Consider the following 14,419-nt stretch of genomic DNA (forward strand, 5'->3'; position numbering starts at 1 on the left):
GAGAATGCAGTCTTACGGAGTAGGAACAGGCTGCTAGTCGTTATAATTTCTAACGGCGGTGTTACCAAGGTAACGCAGCAATAACCAGCACAAGTTTAATTGCTTATCGGCACAGAAAATCGCTGTGTTTCTGTTTCAAGTAGCAATGGATAGTAGCGGCAGTGCTGTTGACATATTTAGGGCCTTTATTGGCTCGCATTGCATTCTAAGGGAGGGGAACTGGGGACATTGTGTAGCGTTTGGAATACATTGAGCCAAAACTCGCTGAAGGAAACAATACCAGTACTGTAGCAGGAGTGGGGAATTTCCTGTCGTAACCTCGCCAATCTGTTATCAAGTATCAACCTACCTAAGTTTCCCACTCAATACTGTTACGGTATTTTCACTTTTAACTTCTAACAGTTCTATGGTCGAGTTATAATTATACTTTTGTGTGCAAAATGCATTGCCAATCTGAAGTACAGGGTTGTTCAAAAGACGCGAAAGATTTTGAAATCCTCTAACATTGTTGAAAATTAAGTTTGTAGAAGAATAATTCGCTGCTACCACTAATGATGATAATAATAATGATAATAATAATGATAATAATAATAATAATAATAATAATAATAATAATAATAATACTTACTTACTGGCTTTTAAGGAACCCGAAGTTCATTGCCGCCCTCACATAAGCCTGCCATCCTATCCTGAGCAAGATTAATCCATTCTCCATCATCATATCCCACCTCCCTTAAATCCATTTTAATATTATATTCCCCCCTACGTCTCGGCCTCCCCAAATGTCTTTTTCCCTCCGGCCTCTCAACTAACACTCTATATGCATTTCTGGATTCGTCCATACGTGCTACATACCCTGCCCATCCCAAACGTCTGGATTTAATGTTCCTAATTATATCAGGTGAAGAATACAATGCGTGCAGTTCTGTGTTGTGTAACTTTCTCCATTCTTCTGTAACTTCATCCCTCTTAGCCCCAAATATTTTCCTAAGAAACTTATTCTCAAACACCCTTAATCTCTGTTCCTCTCTCAAATTGAGAGTCCAAGTTTCACAACCATACAGAATAACCGGTAATATAATTGTTTTATAAATTATAACTTTCAGATATTTTGACAGCAGACTGGATGACAAAAGCTTCTCAACCGAATAATAACAGGCATTTCCCATATTTATTCTGTGTTTAATTTCCTCCCGAGTATCATTTATATTTGTTACTGTTGCTCCCAGATATTTGAACTTCTCCACCTCTTCAAAAGACAAATTTCCAATTTTTATATTTCCATTTCGTACAATATTCTGGTCACGAGACATAATCATATACTTTGTCTTTTCGGGATTTACTTCCAAACCTATCTCTTTACTTGCTTCCAGTAAAATTCCCGTGTTTTCCCTAATCGTTTGTGAATTAATAATACTGTGCAAGGAGTATGCTTAAATGAATATAAATCGGGCGTAAGTATTTGCACACACCGTAGATAATGGAATAATGAAAGCTATGTTCTCTAAAAACGCACAGATTATTAACTTATCATAGGACATAAAATAAATGTGGATAACTTTAATTATTCGGTTTGTCACGTCTAAAAAGAGAGAGAGATTTGGATTTCCTTTTACGTTTTCGTTTAACCTCCTGCTTTAGTAGCAGGACTTACACACCAATACCTATAGAAGATTGGGTGATTCTATGAATCAAATAAACTAGACACGGGCAGATATTATGTGGGCCTTCTTCAAGCCTAGGATCAGGAGAACGTAGGGGCTCCACAAACAATCAGGACAGAGCATCAACGATGGACATCCATCCACGTCGAAGGCGGGTTCGAACCTTCGGACCGTGCCGCCTAAGGCAAGTGGAGATTTAGATGTAAACCAAAAATATTTATACATTTCAACAGATCTTGTAAGTGAAAAGAAAGTTCATTTAAAGGGAAATGTCACAGAGTATTTACCATTTATAGACTATAGTAGGCCTATGTTTGTATGCCTATATACTGAAATCAAATGCATTGTAATTTCGTAATTTTAATTTCATAATTTTTTATGATTACTTATTTGAATTAAATTAAATATGTTATTTTTAACTCACCATTTACTAATGAATTTCATTTCATACAGTTTATTTTCCTACACACGTTTGAGAAAATATCGTAGATCAAATATATTGTGACAGCTGCAACGGGGTTCGAATACGCGCCCAACATGGCGCGCGGCAGACGAGACGCTGGTACGGGGAGCATCTGCATGCTGAAGGGCAGAGGGGGTGTATTACGTCAACGCGACGAGGGGAGGTTGCGCGCGCAACTGCCACGTGCGGAGCGAAGGGGGGACGGACCCTCCCGACTCTTCCAGAAGTCCGTCGAATTGGAGATATCCAGATAATTCAAGAGAGCTATCTCTGCACACCCTAGAAATTTCTCGCAACTATGGTTTAGCTATAAAAGAAGAAACGCGAGCGAACTTCAGCAGTTTTTCAGTTTATTCAGCCAGTCAGTAAGCTAGCGTTGTGAACAGAGCAAGCCTGCCAGTCTTGTGTACCGGAGTTCGACTTGAGTGTGCGTCCGCAACTGTGTCAGCATCCGAAGGCCTGAGTTCGAGTGCAGTGGACCGCAGTTGGAGGGACTTGAGTTCGAGTACAGTGGACTGTCTCTGAAGGTCTGGGGTTCGAGATTCTGTGAACGCGAGTGACTGAGTCAGAAGAACTGTGAACTGAGAACTGACAGTTCTGATTTGTAAATAGTGCTTCGTAAATATTAGTTAAGATTAACAGTTCATTGTTGTTCGTAATAGTCCAAGTAAATTGTCATTGTCGTTTGTGGAGTGCAATAACGAACACTGTGTTACTGTGTGGAGAGCAAATCCTATTGTTGAGATAATAAAGTTACATTGTTGTTTAGTTTAAAGAGTTACAATATATAATGTACAACTGTATTTTTCGAGATTATAATTTTTTTCAAGCTAATATATCAAATTTATTCAAATTTATTTCTTTAATACACAAGGTTTATACTATACTAGGCATTGCAGTCCGAAAGAGCAGAAGCTCGTGCTCGGGCGCAGTTCAGTCTACTTATATAAAATGGAAGAGTGTTAATTTAGCACAATAATTTTAATATATAGTAAAATACAGACCATGTAATGACGTATACAAATATAGAAAATACAAAGTACACGAGTATTAGATTACAATTATTTTAAACTCTAAAGCCTAAGAAAAGACAAAACAGTTAAATAATTAATCCACTTTGTCTCTTAAACCTATGTGTGTTCAGTGTACTTAGTTCTAGATAAGCTCTAATTAATGCATTATATATTCTGGGTCCAAAATTTCTGTTGTGTTTTAATCCAACAGTTGTGTGACATTTGGGGGTGTTTAGAAAGAAACTATAGTATACTGTAATAAAATTTCACTTCGTGTCGGATACCGGCCAATTAGATTGATCATAAACATCCGTAGCTGGACGAACTACGTTCCTGGCTTCGTCGAGATCGGCGCCGTGAGTCATGCTACCAGTGTTTCGTACGCTGTTCAGTTTTAGTGCTTGTTTCGTACGTTTTTTGGTTTGTGTGTGTAATTCATTGTATACTCTTATAAATTTCGTTGAAGTCCTATTTAATTTAGAGCAAAGAATATTCATCGACGACAGTTACGTGAAAAACAATTTTTATGAAACTTGGAAAGAGAAATATCGTGCATTAAGTGTTCCACAGAATAAATTGCAAGGATTTGTGGCCTCCTAGATCGCCGGACCAAAATCCCTGTGACTTTTACTTGTGAACTGTCCTTAAACAAAAAGTGTATTGAAACAATTGACGTAACCTGGAGGATTTCAAGGAAAATATTCCTCTAGAAATATTTTTAATGCAGTAAATTGAAAATATCGAATTCTCTTACAGTCTATTCAAAGATAATGATGCATGTGTAGGGGAGAGTCGGGTAGTATCGGACATCGGGTAATATCGGACAGTGCGTTTCTTTCATCTACCACCATATGGTAGTACCTGAATGACATGGTTACGTTTCTCTATGTGACATCACAGAAACGTAACCATGTCAATCAGGTACTATCATCGTGTGGTAGATGAAAGAAACTCACTGTCCGATATTACCCGATGTCCGATACTACCCGACTCTCCCCTAAAGGAATATGGTGAACATTTCGATACGTCTGATGTAATCGTGACTACCATTTGCTTATTTCTAATAAGTAATTAAAGTATGTGAGTAATATAAGTTGTTAAAGATATAACTAACATTCAGGTTGTATAGGGCTTTGCCGACACGAAATACTGCCGGATCAACCTAATTGTTGGACATCCGCTACTATGTATCCTAAGAATCTCGTATCCTTAGAATCTATCTGAACTTAAATGGTAGTAAAATGGTGCGATAAAAATATATATAATAGTTTTACTCTCAATTTATTACATCCTGTGACAGGGGTTTGTAAAAGAATTCTGAAAATATCTTTGAGCTTTTAATAGCTTGATTAAACAGCAAAACATAGACTGCTCTGACTTAGCATGAATGTTCGTTTATTAAGCACACGCCAGTCAAGATCTGCCTGCAACTGTAATCTGGCAACTTTTCAAGAAAGGCTGACACGTGGAATCGGAAGAAGTGAGTCTTTTATTTCACTGTAACCAATAGTCTTGGAAACGAAAATTAAAAATATCACGGAACAAAAACAAAGACCTCTTGTATCATTGAAACGGTCGCATTTCCAGCCACAAATCCAGCTGAACCTGGTTCCATTACAGGAATCTGAATATAGTCCGGGTCAGCTTACTTCGTACTCCAAGGGTGAAACGTAACCATTTTTCCCCCATTACTACATATCCTAGTGGATTGTGGTGGTTTTCTAGTTTGCAGGTTGAATTTTCTTTTGCCAACTTCGTTTCGAATTTCGATACTGACAAATACTACAAATGGTAGTGATTTTGTAACTGGTATGTTGGCAGCTGAGACAAATGTTGTCGGTATTGGAGTTCCACGAAATTAAAATTGTACTAGACTTCTGAGTCGGTTACTGGAAGCTAGTGAAATTTGAACATACTAATATTAATTAATATCAGTATTAATATTAATACATAATACTTATTTTATGTATTGCGTTGTGGTTGTAATTCAGGAAAGTTTTCGGAGTTAGTACTAATAATTTCATGCAGTCAAATAAAATATATTCTTAGGTTAGGTCTCGTGATTCAATTGTTTAGTCAAACCAATGAATTTCATATTGCCAGACTAATACCTATAGTTTGCCTACGAAAATATGTTACTAATTATTGAATTATTTAGAATAACCTTCCAACATAAACATCTTAGTAAGCATTGTGGTAATAATTTTCAGACAAGTCAATATAGGCTACAATATAATATACCATAAATGTTTATTTTGTTATTCAGTCTAAATAACTTATCAGTGTTTTAAAAAACATCAATAAAATTTATAAATTTAAATATTCATTGAATTTAATTTTAAAATATTCTAACGTTTACGCCCCTTGGTATCTTCTGGCACTTAATCTTCTTCATCGGGAGTGCGAACCAAAAGTGTACCATTACTATGATCGTTCAAATAAATTATTATTATTATTAGTATATCATGTAATACATAAATTTACAGTACGGTAAATGAAATGACTGCTGAATATATATTCCTACATTAATCAAACTTAAAACTAACATATTAAAATCAAGTGTACAAATTTATCATTCATTTGTATAGTTTATCATTTAATTTGTACACATGATTTTAATTTGTTAGTTTTAAGATTATATGTATATATTCAACAGTCATTCCATTTTTTGTAAATTTATGTATTACATGATATAATTTGATTAAGTGCCTGAAGATACCAAGGGGCGAAAAGTTAGCATAATTTTAACCTTAACTTAAATGAATATTTATAAAAAATTCCATAGTGCTTTAGCCCATGAAGGGCCTAGACCGACCAGCCGGCTGCTAACCTCACGTCCACATGCCGAAGCAGAGGTGGACGATCATCCAACCAGAATGGAGGTATCGTGTGGTTAGCACGATGATCCCCCCAGCCGTTATAGCTGGCATTTGCAACCGGATTTCGCTAACTATCGTAGCTCCCCAAGTGCATCATGATGCTGGGTGGACAGCGGTCCCATACACTGGCCGAAATTTCATGAGAAAGTTTCTTCTCCCATGAGGACTCGAACCAGCGCGCATTCCGTAATGCGAGTGCTAAGCCACGACGCCACGGCGCGGGACAATGAATATTTATATTTATAAATTTACTGATGTTTTTTAAAACACTGGTAAGTCACTTCAAGATTGAACAACAAAATAAACATTTATGTTATATTATATTCCAAGCTCTATTATATATTTTTATAATTTTTATTATTTTTATTAGTGTTGGTTTCATAATAACTATCATTTCAAGTTTGTTAATTTTTTTTATATATATTTTGATTTATTAGTATTTAATTATTTTATTGGAATTTTTTCATAAAAGTAAAGTAAGGTAAGTAAATAAGTCATTCAGAACGTAGGATCGTGTGATATCTGGTAACAGTTTGCAACACTGACAAGACGGCAATATTTGCTTTTTAGGACCTGTTCTTTCGTGATCCTCACTATAGTGTTTGTCCCTCTCAACTTAACATTCTTGCTCAAAGTTGCAGATTATTATTATTATTATTATTATTATTATTATTATTATTATTATTATTATTATTATTATTACAATCGACCAACACTTACAATGGAACAAACAAATTACATATTAATGCAATAGATTACGTAAAACAATTTATATCTTTGTTATATTTCGGTCATATTTACCAATTAATATTTTACCTATCATTTATTTAGCTTTGGCGGCCGGGTAGCTCAGTTGGTAGAGCAATTGGCTACAGACTGGAAGGTCCGGGGTTCGATCCCAGGTGGTGACAGGATTTTTTCTCGTTGCCAAACTTTCAGAACGGCCCCGAGATTCACTCAGTCTCCTATAAAATTGAATACCGGGTCTTTCCCGGGGGTTAAAGGCGGTTAGAGCGTGGTGCCGACCACACCACCTCATTCTAGTGCCGACGTCATGGAAAGCATGGGGCTCTACCTCCATGCCCCCCAAATGCCTTCATGGCATGTTACGGGGATACCTTTAACTTTTACCTTTTTTATTTAGCTTTATTTCAATCCATTCTCCAGTATGGAATTATAGGGTGGGGACATGCATGTATTTCTAATCTCACTCCACTAATACTTATTCAGAAAAGAATAATTAAAATATGCCTTAATAAACCAATTGATTACTCATCCGAGCTTTTGTTTACTGATTTTAATGTTTTGAAAATTAAACAGATGTATTATATTGCCTTATTAATCTACATACATAAAAATCGTAATAAATTCAAATTGTATCATCATAAATATGGAACTAAAAGATCCGATTTTATACGACTAGAGGAACCAAAGTGTTTCACAAGCACAGCTCTACTTTGGTCCAAGGTTATACAATAGAATAATAGATAAATACCCAAATTTCGAAAATTTTAGTATCAGAAATTTCAAAAATAGCGTTAGGAATTTGATTTCTAAATAATATATAGCCTATTGATTTACTATGTATATGTATTTGTATGACTTAAATTGTTAAAATTGAAATTGTATTTTTAAATTTAATTTATTCCTGTAATTTTTTTTTCTTGACCCAGTTTGTGTCAAAATATTATCTTTTTGTTTATCTTTGTTTATCTAGCACGAGGGTTTTACTCCTTCAGGGAAGAACTAAGATTGTATTTTGTCCATGTTATTTTATTAATAATAAACAACAATAAACAATAACCAATATTTCAACTTCTGGTTCTCTCTAAATAGATATTAGTAGGTGACTTCTGTTAAGTATTCTTGTTGTAGCATAACTTACAAGGATTGATCCTATAATAAGCGTATAAATTATAAAAAGAGTGCATTTTTTCATTTAATTAATCTTGTTATGCTGCTATTTACATGCATAACATTTATTTGCTCACAATCTTTGCCAAAATTTCGACACTGCCGAAACTACAGGTCTACAATAATATAGTACCGTAATTTCCCATAACTATGGTCCAGGCACCCAACTATGGTCCAAAACGCATTATTTACTACTTAGTCCTCCAAGAGTTCGGCGTTTGCCATTTAAGACGCCACTATGATGTAATTATGTTCCCCATAGATGCTTCCATCTACCATTACAGGAGGCAATGATATGGATGCTTAACAAGGTCAGTGTGCATCGTTCTATTGGATGTGTGAAGACACGAAATCATTCAGTTTGTGATTGTCTGTTTTATTAAGCTCTCCTCTGTAGAACTGGTAAATTATAGATATATGATTGTTTGTACAATTAAACCTGGCTATATAGTGTTTACTTTCACGTAATAATTACACTGGCAGAGGTTAAGGACTCTGCGTGAAAAATGTTTAACCTCAAGGCTAGAAGTCAGTCCTCAACTATGTACCACGATGTTTCGTGGAACATAGTTGTATTTCATTTATAAATATTTGTTTTAATGAAATGTGAACAATTTGATTATTTACTTCTGCAAATACGGTATCTCAGTATATTCTAAAACACCATTTAACATTATAGTCCAGTAAATAAACAGGCTGTTCCAGCATCAATTGTACTAGCACGGATAATGGTCCGGTAAAACGAAAACTTCAACGTAGAAAAATCACAACCGTCCCTGTAAGTGACTATGAGAGCGATGAAATTGAATTGGATACAGATTATGATGTTTCCGGTGTACTCTCCATATTTACAGACAGTGAGTCAGATGTGGAAAAGAAGACGAAACCTGTTAAAATAATGCTAAAGGCACATAGTTATATGGTAGTTACTTAGGAGGAATTGTGGCCAGGAAAAGTTTTGGAAGTGAAGAACAATGAAGCTGTTGTTTCATGTATAGTAAGAAGCGGTAATTACTGAGGGGAGGCAATATCCGCTATTAGTAACATCTGGGTGGCCACAAAATCAGTTGAACATTTGGAAGAAAATTGAAACAATTTGTAAGTTATTACACCTTTTAATTATATTCATTGTTTGGCGTTGAAAATAATAGCGCAAGTGATAATAAAAAAGAGTTTTTTTTTTCTGGGAAGCAATGTTTTCTTTATTTCATAATGGGTTTTCTGATTCTCACCTCATAAAAGAAAAAGAGAAACTTTAGGTGGCCCGGTATTTTTACCGGTGAGTGTAGTTGTTCATTATTGCAGGAAAATTACTTTCAGATTTCACTTGTTTATTGTGTGTTTATGCAATGTGTACTAATAAAAAGAATCCACATACTTTTCATTTATTTTTAATATTTCTGTGCTCGATTATGTTTCTACCCTTAAATTAGAAACTCTATTTATTGATTTACGAATAATTACAGATCCAGCTATAGTCCATTATTGCTTTCAAGCATGAATATATAAGTGGACCATAGTTGGGCAACTCAGAATACAACTATGTACCAATGCTTATTATTTTTTCAACACTTGTAATTAAACAATTTCCAACACATAAGTCAATATTTATTTAATATATACTTACAAGAGTCCGAAGCCAAAATTTCACTTAATCTGGATGAATAGTATTGAATATACCAAGGAAAATGTGACAAATGTGGACCATAGTTAGGGGAAACTATGGTACCGGTACTTCATTCTTTCTATCGGCTTTCTCGAAATTGCAAGGTTTTGATTGCACTTCTTAGAAAGTTCCTCACTTTAGTTTAGTATTCAGGTCTTTAATTGAATGTATGAAACAGATTGAAAGCAAGATCTCTTTTCCTCCCAAAGTAAGGACGCTGTTAGCCCTTGCCATTAGTGATATATTTCGAACTTTTCTATCGTAACTGAAGAAAACTATCAAGTTTAACGACGGGATTATTGCCTCAGCTTCACTTATTAGAAGGAAACGGAAATATCGGATGCGATAAGAGAGAAATGCGATACCACTGAACAGGAAGCTGTGTTCCGAATTATCTTTCGTCATCATCTTCCCCGTCCTACAATCGACCTTATTTCTACATGCTCCTAGTATCTCTCATCGTGAACAAGAAATGCTCTACCGCGTTAATTAATAGTAACATGACCACGATATTTTCACCATCTTTAAACAGTTTCATTCCCTTAATATTAAATGTATAAAATCCTCTGCTCTCGTCCATGCTATAGGTTTTCATACTAAACGGACTTACACCGGGGTACGAATCCCAGAAGAGAGATAGGTAATTCTTTTCCTTTTGTATGAAATATATAATGTCCATCTTAGACCATTCTGACCACATTTTTAGGGAGTTTCAGTGTTTGTGAATGTCTAATTAATGGCGATTTATTGCGAGATTATTAGGAAGTACGGCTTACATCTAGTATTAAATCGCTTCATTATTGTGAATAAATCGTTACTGATATTGGTAATGACTAAGCTGCGGATTTATGCCTATATGCCTATTTTAATCCTTAACCTGAAGGCGGAAGATTTTAGGTTACATATCCATTTCAAGACATTGTGAGTATTATATGCGAATTCTATAGTGCCTATAATTGCCTATTTCACTAATAAATGCGTATTTGCTTATAAATGCCTAAAAGTTGCCTAAATATCCGTATTATATATTATACTTGAGTTTACTAACCATTCTATCGACATTTTTTTAATCTGTAATTTGTTTCTTTTTTATCTAACGGTGGGAAATGATATAGAAATATCAATAATTCTGTGTGTTACGTTTTATTGCCACCAGAGCGCGGAGAAATCGAATAATTTAAAATTAACCAATAGAGAAAACTGTATTTCGAAATCCGCATGAATCATTGTGGTAGTTGCCTAGGGTAGTTGTTTTGAACTGTGTATCCGGTTTGTGAGTTTGGGAATTGAGTATGGAGTTGAAATTTCTGCTGTAATACGTAAATTATACCGTGGAGATATGCCAAAGCAGAAGTCATCAGAAGCACTGATTGGAAAATACATTGACGTTACTGTGTTCCCACTGGTTTGGTCCCCAGCTGAGATTGGATCTCAGAAGTATTGCCCCATCACTTCATGTGAAGCGGAAGAGAGTTTCTCCCAATTTAAGAACATTCTTACAGAAAATAGACATCAGTTCTCATTACATTTGGACCAATATTTAGTTATTCACTGCCATAATGATATTTCTATAGTAAGTAGTGTATAATGCTACGCTATGGTCGTGTTAGCCGCTGAGAATTAGAAATTTGTTAGTGCCTTCTTAAATGCCTATTTTAGAATTTTGAATGCCTATTTTGTCTACCTATTTCAAGTGTTTTAGTGCCTAAAAATCCGCAGCTTGGTAATGACTACACTGGTCTGAATGAGTTTTGTTGTTTTGTAAAAGGTCAGTGTTTCTGAATCAGAATTTTACGTTGATTGCAAAAATGAAATCCGTTTTCGTGTATCACATCTGAATTTTTAACAATTCAATATTTTATGTTTCTAATATTTTTCAGAATTTAGTAAATTGTTATCATTTCTCTGTGATTGACATTTGTTAAAAAATTACTTGAAAGGCATGACAGTTCATAATTTCAACTTCGTTACTTTAAAATGTGAAAGAATATTCTTTCTTCTATACTAATTGAGTAAAACCCAGTCTAACTATATATGTCCTTCTAGTAGCTTAAAATGAACTGGGGGTAAAACATTCATTATTTTTTCATGAGGATTTTTATCTGTCTATAAACAAAAAATTGAAATTCCACGTGTCATGTTTTTGGGTCATACAAAATTTATAGAAGGAGTTATTTGCATTTTTAAGAGTTTCCTATTGAAACAAACCATGAGGGAGCTAAATGACAGACAGCGTATTTCGAATCTCACCGGACCGGATACAACAATGACGTCACGCTGCAGCGAAATAGGAATAAAACTATTGGAAGGATCGATGGCTGTCATGGCGACTGTATAAGTTGTTGTCTATGGTACGTTAGCAAAATTTTGCGAAATTTCCGTACTGCCATCTCGTTTAAACAAAAAAAGAGCATAAACAATTTATTTCTTGAACCGGTAGTAATAACTGGTCCGTTGACATGTTCGCTAATAAGCCATTAACATATTGTTTTTACGTTGTGCTCATTACAAACAATACAGCAGAACACACCGCCATGACACAACAGTGCACGATGTCATTCGTCTGCTAATTCCCGCCCTATACAAGAACCAATCAGATTCACTGATGGCGGCTGATGGAGACTGCCACCACCTCTGCAAGCTGATGGCACCGGTGCGACACCGGTGGAGCATCAATGACTCCATCGGTGAAATTCGGAACACCATGATGCCATCAGATTGCTCAGCGCTGAGATTCGGAATACGCTCAGAGGGTCAGGTATACAAATTTATGGGGGGTGTGATCCAGCATGTTAGACTACACATTTACAATAGATAAACACAATATAATATTTGTTACTCAGTCAAATGACAAAGCAATGTAAAATAGTGACTTATATTATATAGTCATTACGTTTTATATGCATGAGCTACAAATTGCAAACGTTTTCGCCCATTCAGGCATCTTCAGGCACAATTATACAATATCTCAATATCAAACTATGTAGCTATGACATTGGTGGTAGATAAACTGTTTAAGATTAATGGTGTACAAAAACATCTCCGTAATTAAAATGTAATATTACAAGTCATAATTACAACATTACGTGGTTTTTAACATTATTTTAATTTATGACTTGTAATATTATTACATTTTAATTGTGGAGATGTTTTGTACACCATTAATCTTAAACAGTTTATCTACCACCAATGTAATAGCTACACAGTTTGATATTGAGATATTGTATAATTGTGCCTGAAGATGCCTGAATGGGCGAAAACGTTTGCAATTTGTAGCTCATGTATATAAAACTTAATGACCATATAATATAAGTCATTATTTTACATTGATTTGTCATTTGACTGAGTAACAAATATTATATTGTGTTTATCTATATTAATTGACAATCTGAATATTTCCAACATGCTTTCTAAGTTATACATTTACAACCTTTCAGAGATAATTTTCCTCCATTATTTTTTTTAACTTGGAGCTTCAGCTTTGTGTTATTCATTGTCGTGCTAAAGTGAAGTGTGACAGCAGTTCTCATTTTTCCGCGAGAGTGTAGAATAATAGTGTTGTGATATTCAACAGCATTTTCATAAAATTATAATAATTAACACTTAAAATTCTGGGATATCTGGGGACAAATTATTAAATTCGGGGACATTCCGGGGACGAATTTTGTTCGGGGACATAAAGCAATATTCGGGACTGTCCCCGGGAAATGGGAACGCCTCAAAAACCTTACTTTAGCCTCCCCAGTTCTCAAATCAAAACATAGTTAATAAAATCAGTTTCCCTCCAATTCGAATTTAACTAGTTCTCTCAGAACAAGAAGAAAGAGTTTTTTACATGTTGACTCACCTTCTGGTGCCGGCGACTTCTACAACTTTGCAACGGCTGCGACTCCACCAGGCGGGCGTGAGGGTCCAGTACGAGGAGGACGCGCTACGGGCCCATCCCTCCTCTGGGAACAGCAGCACCTGCGCACCCAACAAATTCCCACATTGACATCTCTTGATTGATTCTATTTGTACTCTTACAGTGTACCCTCTATCATCTCTATTGCCCATCAAGAAGCAGCTATGTTGATGGGATATCATTTTCTACCTATACACTCCATAACGAAGAATCGTTACAGCGTATATTTCCACTATCTATTACTGGGCTACAATTTCTTTGTCGATAGATCCCTCTCAAACTGGTGTGTGGGTCATGAAACACTCATATTTTATTTTTCCCTTATTTCGACATATAGGTAATTCGTTATCTCGTCAAACCAAATGCCTGTGTGCGCCGTAACTCATACCAAGACCATGATAAATATATAATAGGATGCGAAACTGCGGTCAGCACCATCTGATGGCAGAGGGCTCAAATAAGATGATCAGCGCCCGACATCGTCGGTGGTAAACATTAGAACTACGTGTTGGGTACGTTACCCAGAGTTCTCTATTTATCCATTCGTTCGAGAAGGACTAGATGGCAACTAGAAACTTGCTAATAAGTGGACAACAACGATACTATGTGTGTGTATAAGCAGTGTATGTTAAACAGTGATAAATACCGTAGAAGAGGGTAGAGTCGATCAAAATTTTGCAATATTTTAATGATATTGAGGTTATGCAATGGAGCGAAGTTCCTCAGAAAATAGCATTTTGTCGTCATATCCTTCACTTATGAAGGCACGTTACAAGAATTGAATTACAATCTATAACAAACTGTTTTTTTATTTGACTTGTGATCGAAGTTACCTGCTTAAATAGGGTAAAGTCGATTACGATTGAATTTTTAGTTTAAGATCGATTTTAAAATATTGCGTTGTAAAGTCGATCAC

General features: G+C 35.3%; 1 long non-coding RNA gene across 1 annotated transcript in view; it reads right to left on the minus strand.

The window, feature by feature from the left end:
* Positions 1–13,561, minus strand: part of LOC138700552 (uncharacterized) — a 424,767-nt gene extending 411,206 nt beyond the window's left edge. Inside the window, exon 1 of the long non-coding RNA XR_011332390.1 lies at positions 13,447–13,561. This is a non-coding gene — a long non-coding RNA (uncharacterized lncRNA). The remainder of the gene's footprint in view (positions 1–13,446) is intronic.
* Between the last annotated feature and the right edge of the window lie 858 nt (positions 13,562–14,419).

This window comes from Periplaneta americana, chromosome 5, assembly GCF_040183065.1.
Source record: "Periplaneta americana isolate PAMFEO1 chromosome 5, P.americana_PAMFEO1_priV1, whole genome shotgun sequence".
NCBI classification, from domain to species: Eukaryota; Metazoa; Arthropoda; class Insecta; order Blattodea; family Blattidae; genus Periplaneta; species Periplaneta americana.